Source organism: Thamnophis sirtalis, unplaced genomic scaffold, assembly GCF_051295495.1.
Source record: "Thamnophis sirtalis isolate CommonGarterSnake01/CBP01778 unplaced genomic scaffold, rThaSir2_p1.2 scaffold_6, whole genome shotgun sequence".
Classification (NCBI taxonomy): Eukaryota; Metazoa; Chordata; class Lepidosauria; order Squamata; family Natricidae; genus Thamnophis; species Thamnophis sirtalis.
Window position 1 is genome coordinate 49678860 of NW_028261386.1, and position 20092 is coordinate 49698951.

The 20092-nt window shown below is 41.1% G+C and overlaps 1 non-coding gene across 1 annotated transcript; it reads left to right on the top strand.

Annotated features, from left to right (window-relative positions):
• The first annotated feature begins 18087 nt into the window (after positions 1–18087).
• On the top strand, positions 18088–18160 carry TRNAT-UGU (transfer RNA threonine (anticodon UGU)). The gene has a single exon. It is a non-coding gene; the product is annotated as a tRNA-Thr (tRNA).
• Positions 18161–20092: the final 1932 nt, after the last annotated feature.

Genomic DNA, 20092 nt, shown 5'->3' on the forward strand with positions numbered 1-20092 from the left:
TGTGCTGTTTACTGTTTTCCATAATATGTATGGAACATAGTACATTATAGCGTTTGACTAGTACAATAATATATTTCTAAGGTTCATCCTCCATGTACTACTTCCGTCAAGGGCAGTGAGAAATAGACATTCAGAAGAGCCTATTTGGGGGCCTATCAATTTACTGTGAGGAGTGAGAACCATTTCCATCTGTTTGCCTGCTATTTTCATCAATAATCATTGTCCCCCTGAGCTGGAACATGAATATTTACAGTGTGATATCTGTTTCTCTCCCTACTGTCAGTCCTACTAGATTGACTAGACTAGGAAATCAACTCCCCAAGAAGGCTAATACCACTTTTATTGAGATGGGCTATAATAATAAACAGGCTTGCAAGTCTCTTCCTTTTCCTCCTCTTTTTTATAGTTTAGTGAATTACGGAGGCATCTGTCTGAGTTGCTTCTGAATGTTATCTGACTATTCTGCTTTTAAAAAGGCTTTAACTCAAGGGTGTCAAATGCAAGGCCCGAAGGGTGGATCCTGCCCCGTGGCACCTCTGCCAGTGAAAATGGAATTCCATTTTCACTGGCAGAATTGTTGTCACAGCTGAAAATGGACCTTGGGAGCCTGTTTTTGCTGGCAGAGCGCTCAGGCCACCACAGGTGCCTCTGACATGAGTGATGTCAAGCTGTCCACGCCCATCCAGGCCATGCCCATCCCAGCCCCTTGAGGTCAAACACAACCCTTCATGGTATTGGATCTGGGTACTTGAGAGACCGCCTACTGCCAATTACCTCCACTAGGCCAATAAGATCCCATAGATTAGGCCTCCTCCGAATTCCATCAGCCAGCCAATGTCGGCTGGCAACTACCCGGAGGAGAGCCTTCTCAGTGGCTGCTCCGACCCTCTGGAATGAACTCCCCGTGGAGATTCGTACCCTCACCACCCTCCAGACCTTCCGCGTAGCCCTTAAAACCTGGCTGTTCCGACAGGCCTTGGGCTAGAGACCTCAACCCCACTCGAATAGTATGATTGTTGCATTTGTTTAATGATGTATTGTTTTTTTATGTTTGTAACTTGTTTGTCCTCCCTCCCCCTGAATTGTGAGTTGCCCTGAGTCCCCCCAGGGAAAAGGGCGGCATACAAATAAAGCAATTACAAATAAAGCAATTACAAATAAAGCAATTACAATTACAACCCTGATGCAGCCCTGAATGAAATTGAGTTTGAGACCCGTGCTTTAGCTGCTTTTGCCTGGACAGCAGCTCCTACTTATCTTTGTCAAGGCCATCTTCCTTAGTCTTTACACCAGGGTTCCACAGTATAACAGCAACTGAGCTATGCAAACAAGCGAAGCCCCATCTGCAAAACCACATCCTGCTCCCCTTCACAGAAAAATATTTCTCCATGGAACAGGTCTGATACCCAAAATGTTGGGCACTACTGCTTTATACCATCTGAAGCAGTGCTCAGTTTCATTTGTAATTACTCAGGAATTGGTTCCTATCACTTTGCCAGAGGAGTAAAGACACAATATTCTCTCCCCCTTCCTCCCTCTCCCCCCCTCTCTCTCACACGCAAATGAGGTAGAGGGAAATGGTGTTTAGGTATTGGTTATAAGCTATCTGGAGAATAAGTTGACTTGAAATAATTTTAGTATAAATCAATCTTCTAGATAAATAGAGTAACCAGATTTCACTATTCTAATCTGTGACTATTCAAGGGGTTCACTAAATGCTCTGTTCCTCCCCAATAATTTAACCTTAAAAGTTTATTTAGAACTAATTTCATAAATGGTGCATCTTTGCTGCAGATTTCAGTTCATCTCTCTCTGTCCCATTCAGTTCCATTTACAGGCTTATACAATAATGCCTCTTGATCAAATGAGCATCAGAAACCTTATTACTGTATTTATTTGTGTATTATGGCAATCAATGCACAAATGCTTAGGAATGTATTATTTAGTAATCTCTAAGTAGAAAAAAAAGGTGCATTCTGAATACAGCAGCATAAAGGACAATCATCTGACGAAAGCCCCAAAATAAAACATAAATAAGTGATTTGATAAATGAAAAGCAGAATTCAAAACTCTGGGGAGAAATTTGGATATATATTAGATTGTTTCTATTTGTATGTGATGTGATGGTATATTTTCATAACCAGAAAATTATATAGAACGTATAAATGCTTCTTATGTCTTTTCATTTTATGTGACAGGCAGGAATCCCAACAAGATGAATCTCATCATGTTTCAGGCAGTTTCTTCGTTTTTATCTTTTTTTTGTTCTTTTCCTTTTTAGTGGCATAAGTATATGTTTCTTTTTGCTGTTTTCCTTTTTTTTAAAAAAAGTTGGGCATATTTTAAAAAGAGTCACAAAACTACTTCTGAGAAGGACCTTTGACCTATAATGGCCATTTTATCATCAATAATATCAATAGTAAACCCCCTCAAGTTTCTAAGTTCTATTATCTACAAGGATTTGAACATTAGAACCAGGCACAACGAAGAATGTTCTTCCTGCATCAACTCAGAAAGATCAGATTGCCCAAGGATCTGCTGATACAGTTCTACAGAGGAATTATTGAGTCTGTCATTTGTACCTCAATAACTGTCTGGTTTGGCACAGCAACAAAACAGGACAGGTACAGATTTCAACAGATAGCTAGGACTGCAGAAAAAACAATCACAACCAACCTGCCTTCCATTGAGAATCTGTATACTGCCAAACCAGAAAGAGGACTGAGAAAATATCTACAGACCCCTCACATCCTAGACATAAACTGTTTTAACTTGTCCCCTCGGGATGCCGCTAGAGAGAATTGCATGCCAAAACTATCAGACATAAAAATAGTTTTTTGCCCATGCCATCACTCTGCTGAACACTGAATTCCAACAGCGCTGTCTCATTTTGCATCTTTTTTCATTTTCTCTTCTTTCCTATTATGTTCTTCTATTGGTTTTTTATGATTTATCAATTGTTGTTTGTAACTTATGCTTAATGATTGTAACTATTATTATGACCGATGACCTATTGCTGTTTATATCTCCACTGTGAGCTTAGGCACCGGAGACAAATTTCTTGTGTGTCCAATCACACTTGGCCAATAAAAAATTCTATTCCATTCTATTCTTACTATAAATGCAATCCATATTGTGTAGCATTTTATCTTGGATAAGGAATTATCAATTTTGTATTCAGCACAGTATAAGTATAAGGGAGCTTTTTCCCAGATAAGAAGACTCTTCTGTACTTCGTGTAATAAAGATAAAGATTTTTTTTCCAAAATATACAAAATAGTAATGTGATTCTCTTTAAATGTCCATACAAATATTAGTTACATTTTTTAAACCACCAATATTTACATTTCTTCCAACAACATTTCTGCATTAAGCTTGCAGGATCCATCTGCCTTTGCATCAGTTTCACTTTGTACAGGCACAATAGACATTACTGCATCTTTGAAGATGTTTAAATACTCTTCCAAATGTGTATAATCCTATGATGTTAACTTTAGCAAAAGCTGAGTCAATTAATATCTGGCTGTATACCAGATCAAAGAATCTGTACACAAATATGTATACTAAATCAAAGAACTTTCCTTTCTTCCTCTCTCCCTCCCTCCCTTTTTTCATTCTACCCCTGTGGAAAATCTTGCTTTCCTTGTACTCAAGATCCTTGTGGAGATCCATGCTATGATTTCACAGATCTATTAAGGAGAATGCTGAACTACCAGCGCTGCACTGTCCCATCATTGAAATTGTCTTTTTTATTCTCTCTTTATATTTTATTATACCACCTGATACATGCATACATCCTAAACTAGTAACATGGAGAGGGAAAGCAGATTAGCAATTTATTTTCTTTCTATTTTGTTTGTAGTTGGGATGAGAAGATTAAAACACATAGGATTTGATCACCCACAGTTTTAAACCGATTCAGAGAAATTGGAAGAGGTTCAGAGAAAAGCAGTAAAGTTGAAGACCTATGAGGAGAGAATGACAGAGTTATAATTGGCCTTGGAAAAAGATGATGGAGATATATGATAGCATTATTAAATATCACAAGGGACTCTTCCCCATAGCTGTTAGTGTTATTCACTAGTCCACGAGATAACAGAAAACTATACTGACAAAACATTTCCTCCCCCTGAGCAATCCTTTTCCTGCTAGAGATATGATGCTGGCAAATAATACCATACTTATTCATACCATACAGGACCTGTTAAAGGCAGCATCATAGGACATCAATTGATAAGTTAGGCCATTTTAGTATTATCCCTACTATTTAGAAAAGCACAAGCATTTTCCTAAGGAGCTCAAATAAAAAGGTGACAGATCTAGAGACATACCTGTCATGTAGAACTCTCTTCTGATGCCACAGTGAATCAGCTACTGTTCTGACTGATTCAGGTCTCTGTGGCAGAGATTGGCTTGGAAAATTGATGAATTCAATAGTAGAGCCTCCTTAGGGAGGGAAGAGGAGGGAATATACCCCTACCGCCTTATAGTGGTGGTAGATATCACACTGATTCCACCTTCTAAAGTCACTTGAAAATGTGCATTGGGACAAGAGGAGAAACATTTTAAATCATTAGAACCAGAGATGGGTTGCTACCAGTTTGCACCGGTTTAGGCGAACCAGTAGTGGAAATTGGGACTGGGTTGCTGAACAGGTAGGGACGGCAGGCTGACCATGCCCCTGAACCAGTTTCTTGGTTGCCCATGCTGTTGCCAGCATGTTTTTTAGTCATTTTATAATGTTCTGCGCATGCACAGAATAATTTGCATGCACAAGCAACGTGAGGCGGGCGCACGTCAGCGAAGCGAGCAGTGCATGCAAAGCGAACTGGCAATAACACCGGCAGCAACCTGATTAGAACTAAGACCATTAGAGTATGAATTGGAAGGCCCATGAAGGCACCATCATGAAGACACAGCAGAAAAAAGAAGCTGCAAGGGCACGTTGAGCTGCAATTAGATGTAGGTGAGGAAGGAGATCAAAATATCTCCTCTCATGTGCAGAACATAGGAAAAGTGATTCATAGGACAGCAGAGTCTTATAAAATGATAAACAAAAAAACTAATTAGAGTGATTCACCATTAAAGCCAACTCAGGGAAGTGTTGGGATTCCCTTTAAGTAGAGGCTAGACTAGTGATGGCTAACTTTTTCTGGACCGAGTGTCCAAAGTATGCGGCCAAACCCCCAAAAGGCAATGCGTGCACGGCCCTCCGCATGCACTCCCTGCACATGTGCATATGCACCCCCGCATGTGTCCTGCCCCCTGCACGTGCATGGCACAGACCCAACGACCAGTCGGCCGGTGGGAGGCATATACCCATGCGCAGTGGAACTGAACTAGGGCAACAGCTCACATGCCCATAAGAGGGCGCGGCATGCCACCTGTGGCATTCGTGCCATAGGTTCACCATCACGGGGCTAGACAATATTCTTACTCAAATGCCCCTTGCCATGTCCTGTTGTATGTAAAGAAAAGTATTTCTCAATGCACAGTTAGGAAAGGCTAAGATATCAAAATGTGTTATCAGAATCCAAAGAACCTAAGTTTCCTCTGCTTTATTCCAAGATTGCAACTGTTAGAAATCTAATATACTCTCTACTATTCACTAACATATAGTCCCTAATACTGAGATATGTATAAAAATAAGATCTGATCCAATAATGGGTTCCAGATCAGTTGCAACGGGGCCCGGCATCCTCCACATGAACGCCAGGGGTGGGTTTCTCGCCTCGTTCCAACCGGTTCGGTTGGAACGAGGCCGGCGGCGTCCTCGCGCATGCGCGCAGCGCACGCGTACTAGCGTCTGTGCGATGCTCCAGCTGCTCCTGGAGGATCGTGCAGGCGCTGTATGCGTCCTGCGCATGCGTGGAAGCGCAGAATTCAGCAAAACCAGGTAAGGAGCGGGTGCGGGCGCGCGCGGGTGCGCGGGCGCGGGGGGGGCTTCGCCGTTCCCGGAAGTTACTTACTTCCAGGTTCGGTGACCAACCGGATCGCGGGGACCGCCGCGAACCGGTTGAAACCCACCCCTGATGAACGCGCATGGCAGCACACCAGGGGTGGGTTTCAAAAATTGTTCGAACCTACTCTGTGGGCGTGGCCTCCTTTGTGGGAGTGGCTTGCTGCCCATGTGACCGGATGGGAGTGGCTTGCCACCCATGTGACCGGATGGGAGTGGCCTGCCACCCATGTGACCTGGTGGGAGTGGCCAAGATGATGTATTACTAGATATTACTAATTACTAGATATTATTAATATTACTAGATCATTATTAATGCATAGATAACTGTGGGACATTACACACCCACCCACACCCACAAACTATGACAGTGCTAGGAAAACACCAAAAAAATAAAAATCCCCCCGCCCCCCCAAAAAAGACTGCCAATGAAACCAGTTTTTTTTTCCCTAAGCCTAAGAACAGGAAAGACAAAGTCACTGGAATAAAAACCATCAAGGCAATGTGGAAAATTATAAAGGACAGGCACTCACAGAACCATCAACCACCTCAGAATTACCTAAACAAGTAAGGTGACCAGATTTTCAGATTGGTAAAGAGGGACACCATTGACCGGGGGGGGGGAGCTAGGCCAGCTAGGTTACTGCCAGCCCGCGACCTCGCTAGGGACGTCTGGTCACCTTAATTATAAACATCCTCTCTCTCTCTATCCATCCATCCGTCTGTCTGTCTATCTGCCTGCCTATCTAGTTATGGTATCCCTCTCCCTCTTTCCCCCTCTTTCTCCATCCATCTATCTGCTTGCCTACCTATCTCTCTCTCTTTCTCTCTATCCATCCGTCTATCTGCCTGCCTATCTGTCTATCTAGTTATGGTCTCTCTCTCTCTCTCTTCCTCTCCCTCCCTCATCTCATTATCATCTATCTCAGTGTTTCTCCACATTTTTATAAAAATATTTTTTTTTGTTACATAGACGACACATACCCACAACAATCAAAACAAAACAAAACAAAAAGAAAAAAAACCCATCATCACATATAGCATGTCGTTTGGTTACAAGTGTTTTAACATTTATCATTCTTATACATTTATTATTTCATTTAATAGGTTATAATATACAGTTTGGGTTGCTTTGTTTACCATCCCTTCCTCCTGTTATAACACCACCTTATTTTCCCTTTCTTTTCTCCCTTCCTCCCTTCTCTACTTTCTTCCTTCCTGCTCTCCTTTTCCTTCCTTCTTCCTGTACCTTTCTCCTACTCCTGCTCTTCCTCATCCCCTTCCTACCCTCTCTCCTCCTCTTTCTCTCTTTTCCATCCTCCTCTCCTTACCTCTTTCTTCTTTCCCCCATCTTCCTTTCATTCTCTCCTCCTTTCTCCCTTTCTCCCAACTCCCTTTCTGGGAGTTGAAGTCCACACACTTTCAAGTCTCCAAGGTGGAGAAAGACTGATCTATCTAATTAATATAATTATTTCTCCCTCTCTTTTTCACTCTCTCTCCAGCGCACACACGCAAATGCATAGGGCAGCCCACCTCACACACAGGTAACTCCGGGCGGCTTACGGGAAGAGGACAGCCAACCACTCACCCACGCGGGGGGGGCAGGATTTCGCCAAGAAAAGTTAACTTTCCTGCGAAAGGGGCCGGCAGCCTCTCAGCTCTTCCCGTCCGGGGAGACCTCCCCCCACTTCCACTCCTGCGACCCTCCTCCCACCTCCTCCGAGCTTCAAGCAAGCTAACTGGGAAGGCCGGGGAAGAAGAAGAAGCAGCGGCGCGAGGTCAGCGGTCCTTGGGGGCGCGGCGGAAGCCCTGCCAAAGCGCCCCTTTCCCGGCTCGGCTGCCGTTGCTGCTGCTGAGGGCAGAAGGGGAGGAGGAGGAGGAGGAGGAAGATGAAGCGGTGGGGTGGTCCTGCAGCCGCTGAGGCGGGAAAGGTGCGCTTTGACAGGGCTTCCACAGCGCTGTGGAAGCCCTGCCAAAGCGCCCCTTTCCCGCCTCGGCTGCCGTTGCTGCTGCTGAGGGCGGAAGGGGAGGAGGAGGAGGAGGAAGATAAAGTGGTGGTGCGGTCCCTGCAGCCGCCGAGGCGGGAAAGGTGCGCTTTGACAGGGCTTCCACAGCCCTGCCAAAGCGCCCCTTTCCCGCCTCGGCTGCCGCTGCTGCTGCTCAGGGCAGAAGGGGAGGAGGAGGAGGAAGATAAAGCGGCGCGGCGGTCCCTGCAGCCGCCAAGGCGGGAAAGGTGCGCTTTGACAGGGCTTCCACAGCCCTGCCAAAGCGCCCCTTTCCCGGCTCGGCTGCTGCTGCTGCTGCTCAGGGCGGAAGGAGAGGAGGAGGAGGAGGAAGATAAAGCAGCGGGGTGGTCCCTGCAGCCACCGAAGTGGGAAAGGTCTTCTTGGGAGGGGGAATGGGCTGCGCTCCTGGTTCTGGGGATTCCCCCCCCAAAAAAAGACCAGCTGTTCATCTCTCCAAATCCTTTTCAGGGGCTAGGAGCTAGGAACCCGGAAGTTAATTACTTCCGGGTTCACTAACGAACCGGATCGCAAGAACCGGTGCGAACCGGGAGGAACCCACCCCTGCAGCACACACCACTGCACGCACATGTGCATGGTGCAAGCATGCATTGTACCTTTCAGGAACGCCTCCGCAAACCTCCGCAACGGTCCAGCTGCTCGGCGGAGCGACGCTCCAGCTGCTCGGCAGAGCGACACTCCAGCTGCTTGGCGGAGCGACACTCCAGCTGATCGGCGAAACGACGCTCCGTCTGCTCGGCAGAGCATCGCACAGGCACTGTAAATGCCATGCACGTGCATGGAAGTGCGGAAGACTTTAAAGGACAGGTAAGGAGATCGGGCAGGCGGGTGGTACCCGGTTCTCCGGGCAGGCTCCGGTACGCCCATACCAGGGCGTACCGCCTGCAACCCACCACTGATCTGATCCAAATTGAAGAAGATATAAACATGGTTTTCATATTTAGTAACTTATTTTAATATATTAAAATACTTTAATTTTATTTAATTTTAATTTACTTCATTTTATTTACAAATGTATCTGTTGCCCACTCCAAAATGGGTCCAGGCAGCATGGTTTATTTATAATAACCTAAAAAATTCATTTGCTACCCATTGTTTGTTTATCAAAACATCTAAAATGTATCAAAGCTCTGAGTAAAAGAGAGATATGTAAACTGTCTCCTAAATTATAAAAAGGAATGTGGTTATGTCAACTCCAATGGCAGTTTGTTCCACAACAAACCATGGATTTGCAATGAGTTTTTATCAAATTATATGGACCAGTCCTGTAGCCATTCGCAACTCTGATTATAAGAAACAAGGAAAGGCAACATTGACATGCAAGATAATGTCTTCCACAGATAGTGAATACACCTGCAGGGACATACTCATCTATTAGATCAGCCTTCTGAACTTCCTAGTCCTTCATGTAAGAGCCAAGGTGGCGCAGTGGTTAAATGCAGCACTGCAGGCTTCTGCTAGATCAGCAGTTCAGCGGTTCAAATCTCACCGGCTCAGGGTTGACTCAGCCTTCCATCCTTCCGGTGGGTAAAATGAGGACCCAGATTGTTGGGGGCAATATGCTGACTCTCTGTAAACCGCTTAGAGAGGCCTGAAAGGCCTATGAAGCGGTATATAAGTCTACTGCTATTGCTACTATTGCTATTATTCATACATATTGATCAATAACCTCTGAAATGAAACATGCTGACTAGCAACTCTCAAGCTCCAGAAGGCTGATCTAGATTTTTATAACGAAAATGTATATATTACCCAAATCCAATCCCTTAAGGTCACATTCTTCCAAAAAAGAGTTTAACACCCCATTATCACTTAGTAACCTGAAAGTACTCAGAGCTCTCTTCTTACAATAAAAGCCAGTGATTTCCAAGTACATATAGAGGACAGCTATGAAATTTGTCACAATTCTGAGTCTTTCTTGTCCCTTAACTCCAATGTGAGTTTATCCATCTCTGCACAATAAAAAAAATATTGAATTATCAAACAGTCTGTTGGAATCGTATCACTTTTCCAACATTGTGCAAGCGCTATTCTCACTGCTGTAATTAATTAAGCCCGGGGTTTTCATACAGTGTTTATTTTTAATGTCCTCCCATGTTCGTATCAACAAACCCCTCAGTATGTGTCTGTAAAAATATGTGTGTAGCTTGCTTCTGGTATTCTACATAAAGACATGCCACCCCATCTATAGGTCTTATCCTTCCAAGGTTAAAATTCTCCTGTTTTTTAGGTTTACCCATTTTCTAATCCATACTAAACTTGCTGCTTTATAATAGGTTTCCCATACTGGGTGTCCAAAGCCACCTCTACTCCTGCTGTTCTGCAATGTGGTTAATTTTATTTGTGCTTTTTTGCCTGCCCAAACTCAGAATATTATACAGTTTGTTAAAACTGGTATCAATGGATAAATAATAGGAACATGAAACATAGGTGTATAGATATAGGAATAATTAGGAATGTATAAAAATGTATTTGAATAACAAATGGTTATTTTAGTACTGTCAAAAAAGATGTAACTTATATAAAACTATTTTTAAAGATATTTGTATTTTAAAAATTTTAATTTTCAATAAAGGTTTAAAAATTTAAAAAGGAAAAGAAATTTGTCACAATTAGTAATATTTATATTAAATGGACAATTCAGTTTCATAGGCCAAACTCAAAGGTGCTTTTTCAAGAGGCAACTTCTTTGAAGACATTTTGCTTCTCATCCAAGAAGCTTCTTCAGCTCTGACTGGGTGATGGGGAACGGAAGGACCATCCAGTCAAAGCTGGAGAAGCTTCTTGAATGAGAAACAAAACATCTTCAAAGAAGAAAAATCAGAAAGTCCAGTTGCCTCTTGAAAAAGTACCTTTGGAACAACCATGATCTGGATGACTAAGAATCTCCATAGCCATTCATAGGCCAAAAGAAGATCTGGCAAAGCAAATTTTGCAGTTGGCTGTTTTTTTTTAAATTGTGCTGAGTTGCTGAGAAATGTCCCCATGCTTTCTAGCATCCCTCACCACACTGAGAACTGGTAACCCAATCCAGCATTTTAATAGTCAACTCTCAGTACTAATGGCTCTATTATTAGTTCTGTAAATGGAGCAAGAAAAACATTGGCTTTTGTCTAAAAAAGACATTCTTATCTCTTTGTCCTTATTGATACGTTTTATGGTGATCCATCAAAATAAACAGTGTCCTTCAGCATTTTTTTTTCTCCAGAATGGTGTTTTATTGCCTGGAGAGTTAAAAACATAACCAGACAGTTAAAGTACTAACAGCCATAATATTCACATATATATTAGTATAAATGCAGCACGAGCCTTCCATTTTTGAGTTATTTATATTCTCTAAAATTAAAAAATAATTCTCCCTCTCTTCCTTCCTCCCTCTCTTCCTTCTCCCTCTGTCTCTGTCTCTGCCTCTCTCTCTCCCTCCTTCCCTCCCTCCCTCCCTCTCTCTCTCTCTCTCTTTCCCTCCCTCCCATCTCCCTCTCTCTCACACACAAGCACTGATGTAGTAGCATATACAACGGGCATTCTGGACTAGTTCTAGACCAATTCTGAATTAGTCTATATCCCCCATAGTACATTGTTCAAAAACACCTATCTTCTCCATTCAGCATGAATAATCCCAAAATAATAATTTGTCAAATAATTTGTTATGGTAGAACCCCAGAGACCATTCTGTTACTTTCCTGTTTCTAAACTGGGCATAAAGTGGTTCTGAAATCAGTTTCAGAGGATTTTGTGGCTGTCGTTAGTATGAATGGGATTTTGGTTGGGGAAGAATGTGGGCAGCCCTACCTTGAAAAGAACACAATAGAGCAGCTACTCCCTCTTCTGGGCATCTAAAGAGAATTTCATCAGTACCCAATTAAAGACTGACTGGCATTACATCCACTTTTCACCTACACTGTTAGAAAAGTCTTGGAGTTTGATTAATTATTAATTAATTGATATTTTGCTTTTCCCTGATAACCTCCATGCACAGGCATATGGATTTGAAAATTGACATTGTTTATTCAAAAAAGGAAGTGTTATGATAAGTACAGGTAGTCCTTGACAATGAGCCCGAAATTTCTATTGCTAAATGAGAAATTTGTTAAATGAATCTTGCCACTGTTGTTAAGCAAACTGTGTAATATAATATATGCGGGTATATGTATATTTTTTATTTATGCATATACCCACATATATGCATTTGTTTATTTATTTATTTTGTCATGTTTATGTAGTGTATCTTGGAGGAAGTGACCCTTTGAGATCTGTATGCAATAAAATTTCATTTTAATGTATGCCGATTAGTGTACATTCAAAATGATAATAAAGTTATTCTGTTCTATTCTAAAATCGCTACAGTTAACCTAGTGAATCTGGCTTTCCCGTTGACTTTGCTTGTCAGAAGGTTGCAAAAGTGATCACATGACCTTGGGACACAGCAATGGTCGTAAGTATGAACCAGTTGCCAAGCATCTGAATTTTGTTCACATGATCATGGGGATACTATAAAGGTCATAAAAAAAAAGTCATAAGTCATTTTTTTCAGTGCCATTGTAACAGTCACTAAATGAACTGTTGTAAGTCAAGGACCACTTGTGAAGATTTATACATATGTATCAATCTGAGTAATTCTGTCAACTTTAGAATTAATTAAGCCCACTGAAAATAATTAGATATACGTTGATCATTATAATGAATATCGTTAAAACTAACCAAGACTTATTTTCAATCTTCTATGTTTTTCAAAACTGTGACAATAGTACTAAAATGTCTTAACAAGAATTACCTAAATATTTCTTAAATTTCTTTCTGATTAAGAGAGTTATATGGAAAAATCTCACCAAGTCATGGATCTGTTTTCATTTATGGCAAGAGATTATAACTAGCCATAATTTTCACACACGTCTGACATTTCCTAGACTTATTTCCTGTGTTTAACATATTTTGTATGTTTTAAAATATGATAATAGGGAATTGTATGTTTTAAAATATGACAACTGGGAATTCTTGTGTAATCAATCTGCACTTAAATATAAACTGCTGTAAAACACATACAGTAAAGCAAATATTTCTGCTCATTTCAGACCTTAGAAATAGTATGCAAGAGTTGACCCTGAAAATTATAGTTATTCCTTATGCTTTCGTACTTGCTTGTTTATGCATTTCTCCTGAAATGTCCATCCATATTTTATTTCAATTATTTCTTACTGATTTTGCTTTATATTATCCAAGCAACCAAAACCATTCTTTTCCAAATGTCTTTAGGGTCAGTTGATTGTGAATTTTTGTTTTTAGGCCGTAGATTTTTGAGGAGATTTTTTTTGTCTGTTTTCACCACTTGCAAACCATCAAAATTGGAGCAGGTTCTAATGTAGGTTGAATGAATCAATGAATATGAAAGGCTTATCATATTCTGTAGAATCACACACTCAAAAAAATAATAATAAACACATGATCTAAAAGACAACAAATATTGATTCACACCAGCAGAAATACTATAGCAATAGTATTTCACAAAATACTATAGCAATAAAAAATATATATCTAGAAAGTGTAAAATTGTGTCACTTAGAAGGGTCTTCTCCAACAGCTTCCCTCCAAATGTATGAAAGAAGAGCCATGCAAAAGAGGTTGTCCCCATAAATTTTTAAAAAGAAACTTGGAAGGGTCCACTAATGGTCCACTAATTTCCTGGGAGAGTTCCTTTTAAGGACAAAGGGTAAAAGTAATATTTTTAAGTAGGGGATCAGGAAAAATATAAAAATCCATACTATGTTATCCTTTTGCCTCCTGATAAGTCCTAGTAAAGATTGCTTTAAAAAGCATGTTCCATATCTCTGACTCATTCTTTACTGCTAAGATCATCCTGCAATATATTGGTCCCACCAGACATTTGTATGTATTTTGATACATTCTTTCTTTAAATGTATGCATTTCAGCTGGAATTTGACATGTTCTCTACATGTGTATTGAGCCAATACACAAGGCAATTTGTGTATTGGCTCAAAAATGCAATATTGGATACATTTGGATTCAATTGTAAACCAAACCAATTTTTCTCTCTTGTCTCCTGCACAACACATACCAAGGAGCCTGGGCAGAATATCAGAATGACTGACTTTGCTACTTCTATGATATCTCACAGAACTTACATATGATTACACGCTTGAGGTTGTCCCCATAAATTGTCCCTGCATACAGTAGCTTTGTTCCCCACCATGTTTTTCAGGGCTGGGTAGTTAGTTCAAAGTAAGTGCTTTGAACTTTGTTTGCCAGGCAATTTGACCCCCTTGTTTCTAAGAGCAAAGTGAATGGTCTTTTTGCTTTTTTTCTTATGATTCATCCAGAATTTGCAACAACCAAAACAGGTTTCCGTGTACATGAGGTATGTGAGGTACAGAAGGCTCCTCTAGCTTTAGCAAGTGCTGGCTAAGGCATGCAAAACGATGCAAAATGGCTCATCCAATCACATCTCCTTTTCCCTCTTCACAAGCAGAATCATGTGGCATAAAGTTCTTTGTGCTCTTTGACATGTTTCAAGTGTGCATATAAGAGTTACTCAGAGAGGCAATTGTAACCTAATTAAAGATTGGTGAAACTGGCTTTATAACTATAATAGAAGGAGATTCATTTACAGGAAATACAACAGTGGTAATGCAAAGCATGTATCATTTGTTAGGTTTATCCACCCAGAAAAGTGTAAAATCATACCCTCTGTGTAGTGGAAAGAAAGTGATTTGTGATTGGCAATTTTACAGAAATAAATAGAGATTGATAAAGGAGACAGCGAGTTAGTCCTATACATGGGGAAACAAAATAATGGTATTTACTGTATTATTAGATACCATTATTAGAAAACATTCCTAAGAATTAATCAGTTGTAGCCTAAGTATTGTAAGGGGAGAAATGATTGAGCAGTACTATTGTTGGTGACAATATTTGTATAGACTATCATCTGCAGAGAATGACATATAATCTCCTCTTAATATTTGAATGGTGGGAGATTTAGGATGATCAAAAAAAACAAATCATTCTGTGTAGAATTAAATAGTAGATTCTGATGAAGCGAGATTGATGCTTTTGAACATTGGTGTTGAAAAAGACTCCCGAGAATACCATGGACAGACAGCTGAGAAAATAAAAAGGGTTCCACCACAAAACCGCGGACGACAAAATCGCGGTCAACGAAAGCGCGTATGTGATGTCATCACAGCGCAACGAAAAAGATCGAAAAATGTAAAAATAAAGCGAAAACCTTACCCTAACCCCCCCAAACCTAACCCTAAACCTAACCCTAAACCTAACCCTTAACCTAACCCTAAACCTAACCCTAAACCTAACCCTTAACCTAACGAAAAACCTAAAGCTAACCCTTAACCTAACGCTAAATGTAACGCTAACTCTCTAAACCTAACCCTAACTCTTAACCTAGCCCTTACCTTTATGTGAATCGGCTTGCTGTAATTTAATTTTTATTTCAATTTTTCGATCTTTTTCGTCGCGTTGTGATGACATCACATACGCGATTTCGTCGACCGCGCTTTTGTGGAACGCGGTTTTGACGGGTCACGAATAAAAAGGACCATCTAACAAATGAACCCAGAATTATCAATTCAGGCTCAAATAATGAAGCTCAAATTATCATATTTTGGAAACTGAGTCAACTTCAATCAGTCACACAAAAGGGTGCTGCAGGGGAAGATGATCAGGAATACTTTCCATGCCACAGAACCTAGAAACAATGGACCTAAATGCATTCCATTTAATAGGGCATTTTTCTGATACTAAGATCTGTCCAACACTGGGACAGTCTGTCTATGGAGACTGTGAGTCTTTATTTCTAGAGGTTAAAGACGAAGATGGACGATGACATCTCAAGGATGACTTACTTAATTTTCTTAAATATTGCAGAGAATTGGTATAAGTGTATGGAATGATCCTTGGGGCTCCCACAATTTCAGCTCCACAGTTCTATAATTCCATGATTATATTATCCATCTATCCATCCATCCATCGTATTTCTACCTCATTCATCTCACCTCGGTGACCCTAGGCAGTTTACACCCTACTGAAACGTTACCCCTAGCCCAATGCTAGAGATAGAAGGCTAGGTGTACTTGCACTACTCTTGATACATTGTTATGATTGAAACACGAAAAGCTTTAAAATGCATTCCAAAGTGTTCAAAACAATTAACTTTGGGGAAATTACACGAGAGGTATATAACTCAGAAGAGCAAAATAAAAACCAGAAGTACTGAACAATGCAAATCAGTTAAATCCTCCAATAAATCAGATGAAACATTTATGGGGTTTATGAAATATTAGAGGGTTTCCTTGCTGATTTCTTAGCCGATTTAATGTTCTAATTTGCTCTGGTGTACTATGACCTTTTGGCTCCACCTAGTGGTTTTGAGTGGGGTAGTCAATGTTTCTCAGAGAGAATTAATATTGACTAGTTATTCTGATTATTACAGCTTAGTTAGTACTTAAAGCCTAGGAGTGAGCAACCTGTGGCTTACAGGCCTCAAGTGATGCCCAGCTCTAGGAGAAACCAAAGCATCCACAACCAGATCTCTCCCTTTCATGTTGATAAAGTTGAGCACTAATCAACCAAGATAACCACAATGATGCTTGATTGCACCATGGTGGACACCATCTTTTTTTTTTCCTTTACCACTTTCTGCAGCTTCCCCTGTTAACATACTTAATAGGGATGATTTCCCACTTTTATAAAATAATTCTTTCTAAATAAGCATATCTTATGCCCCCTCCCTGTTAATGCCTTTGCTGTGTCAATACTACATCCACTGTAGCCTCAGGCAGAAAGGCAAGTTTTTCCTAACTGGATAAAAAGTTGCAGAGCAGTTTTAGACATTGCAGTGCATGGAACAGAAAGTCCTGGGGAGGGCACGGTCCCCTCAAGAACACGAACAGATCACATCCCTCTTGTCTGTACAGTATCCTCAACAATGCATACTTCCCAACTGCAATCCCTGTTAATCATTAGGATACAAGGGATAGTAATCTAATAGGACAGGGGTCAGAAAAGCTCTATGAAAGTTGCAATACTGTGTTTCTGACCCATTTTGTAAAGCAATGTTTCCCAATCTCAGCCATTTTAAGATGGGCGGACTTCAAATATCAGAATTCCTTAGCCAAGAGAAGTTGAAGTCCAACATCTTAAAGTTAAGAAACCATACTAAGGTTGGGAAACACTATTCTAGGAATATCAGAAGTGAGTTGCAGTCATACACTGTATTCACCTGTAAGAGGAAATAAATGGGCAGAAGATGATATTTCCCATCTAAATTCCCCCCATTGTCCCCTAAAGTTTTGGGAAATGATCTGGTTAAGACCTTTTGTGGGACTTTAAGATCTATTAGAGAGGCATTCTGATTGTAATATGCCTCGCATAACAGTTATGACAAGAAAAAAGTCTGGTTTATTGATGTTGCTATACCAGGTGATGCTAAGATTCAGGGGGAAAACAATTGGGAAAAATTAAAAAAACATTGGGAGTTGCAGATTCAACTTGAACATTTATGAAAAAGAAATCCATTGTTATACCAATAGTGATCGGAGTCCTCAGTGATACTTAAAGGACTTCTCAATATGTGGAAATATTGAATTTATCACACCTGAACACTAATTTTACCACCAAAAAACCCTGCTCAGAACTGCCTATATTCTTAGACATTGCCTTAGTAATCCTTAGGGCCTTGGTTAGGACTTGAATTTTAAGTTTCCAACAGTCTTACGCTATGAATCTGACTGTAGATTGCCCACATATAATATAAAGTGGTGTAAACAGGTAGGCTATGATGTACTTCTGTCTTTTTATTTTCCAGAACTACAGACCTAGACGTTCTTGGTTGCTTGCTGAGTATTTATTCCTATTTTTAATGAAATGGTTTTTATGTTACAGCACATAATAGGCCGGAAGTCGACTTGTCTCTGTTACCTGTATTAGTCAGCGCGGTCTCAAATCTCTGACTGAAAAGCGGAGTTAATTCATTCTTCACAATAACATCGATCTAGAGAAATCGATGGAATGAGCGAATATTTTCGAAGAACAGTACTGTACCATTCATCTAGATAAGCCAAGATGATAGGTGGCTCCATAGCTCAGTGGTTAGAGCACTGGTCTTGTAAACCAGGGGTCGTGAGTTCGATCCTCGCTGGGGCCTAGCGATTTTTTTCTTTTAAAAAAACAGTCATTTGATGGTTTTTTTTGTTTTTTTTAAGTGTTCTGCGTGCAACTTCACACAACACGTTCGATATCGAAATTTAAGGTCAATGACAGCTCTATTGTCCACAAGCAAACACAATTACTGATTGCGAAATGCTGACAAGCGAAGAATTCTTTTTCATTCATTATAGCTTAGATTGGTGCAGATGAAATCAAAACATTTTCATTTATCTATACCTTGAAATCGGGTGCTTGCCTCGAACCACTGCTTCGTGCGCAAAAAAAAATGATTCTTTGTCAGTTAGGATCCCAAATGAATTTTAGGTCCGAAAGACAAAAAGAAGCGAGCGAGTAGTATAAAATCTGTAGCGTGTGTTGTCGTTCCACGGCAAGACCAGCAGGTGGGGCTGCTAATCAAGGAATATGGGGGAAAGGGCAGTGGCAGCGGAGCAAGATTTATTTCGAACAAGAAAAAAAAAATCACCCTCCTGAGCACACTATTGAAATGCTTAGCCTACCGTCCTCTGTTCCCATGACGCCCAGACAGTGTTTGGATGTCTATTCATTAGTCAGATTTATATTCTGCCCGAATCCCTGAGCCCAGCTTCTCTTACAGGGTTGTTATGGGAAAAGTGAAGTAGGATAGGCTCAGAGAGCAGCTAGTGTGAAGTCACTGGTCCGGGCGTGATGGATTTATTACAGATTTTAAAAGTTGGAAGGGACCTTGTAGGTCATCTAGTCCAAACCTGCCACCACAGGAGACCTTACACTATTTCTGACACCTAGCAGTCCATTCTCTTCTTGAAAGCTTCCAGTGATGAAGCTTCCACAATTTCTGAAGGCAAGCTGTTCCATTGGTTAATTGCTCTCGCTGTCAGAAAATTTCTCCTTATTTCCAGGTTGAATCTCTCCTTGATCAGTTTCCATCCATTATTCCTTTTCTGGCCTTCAGGTTCTTTGGGAAATAGCTTGACCCTCTCCTCTCTGTGGCAGCCCCTCAAATATTGGAACACTGCTATCATGTCTCCCCTGGCCCTTCTCTTCACTAGACTAGCCATGCCCAGTTCCTGTAACCGTTCATCATATGTTTTAGTCTCCAGTCCCCTAATCATCCTGGTTGCTCTTCTCTGCACTCTTTCTAGAGTCTCAACATACTTTTTATAGTGTGGTGACCAAAGCTGGATGCAGTATTTTAGGTGTGGTCTTACTAAGGCTTTATAGAGTGGTATTAGTACATCATTTGAGCTTGATTGTAACCCTCTGTTAATGCAATTTAGGATTCCACTGGCTTTCTTGTCTGTTACTGCAGGTTCCACCACAAATCCGCGAAGCCTTTATCCGTGGAGACATAAGCGCGAAGACTAATTCGCGCCGTTCAAAGCGCTAAGGAAAAACGCGACCCTACCGCGATAACATAATCGCGGAGGGCAAATCCACGCATTCCCAAGCACTCAGTACCCTAAACCTAACCCTAAACCTAACCCTAAAACAAACCCTAAACCTAATCCTAACCCTTACCTTAATGGAAATCGGCTTTCTGCCGCGGCGCCGTTTTAAAGCGCCCTTCTGTTGCCGCGCTGTTGTCACGGTGGTGATGACGCGCAATGATGACATCGCGGCTTTAGCGACGCGCTTATGTCTCCGCAGATAAGGGCTTCGCGGTTTTGTCGTGCCACGGTTACTGCACACTGTTGGTTCATATTTAATTGGTCGTCCACTAAGACTCCAAGATCCCTCTCACAGCTACTGCTATTAAGTCTGTTTTCACCCAGTCTATATGTGTATAGATTACTTCCTGCTCCCCATCCAGTATCTGAACCATTTGAAAGCAGAATGATCGCACAAGGACTGTGATAACATGGGAGACAAGAGGTGCTTCAGTTCAGACTGACAGAAAATCTGTGCTCTCTTTATTTCACTGGCTGCATTT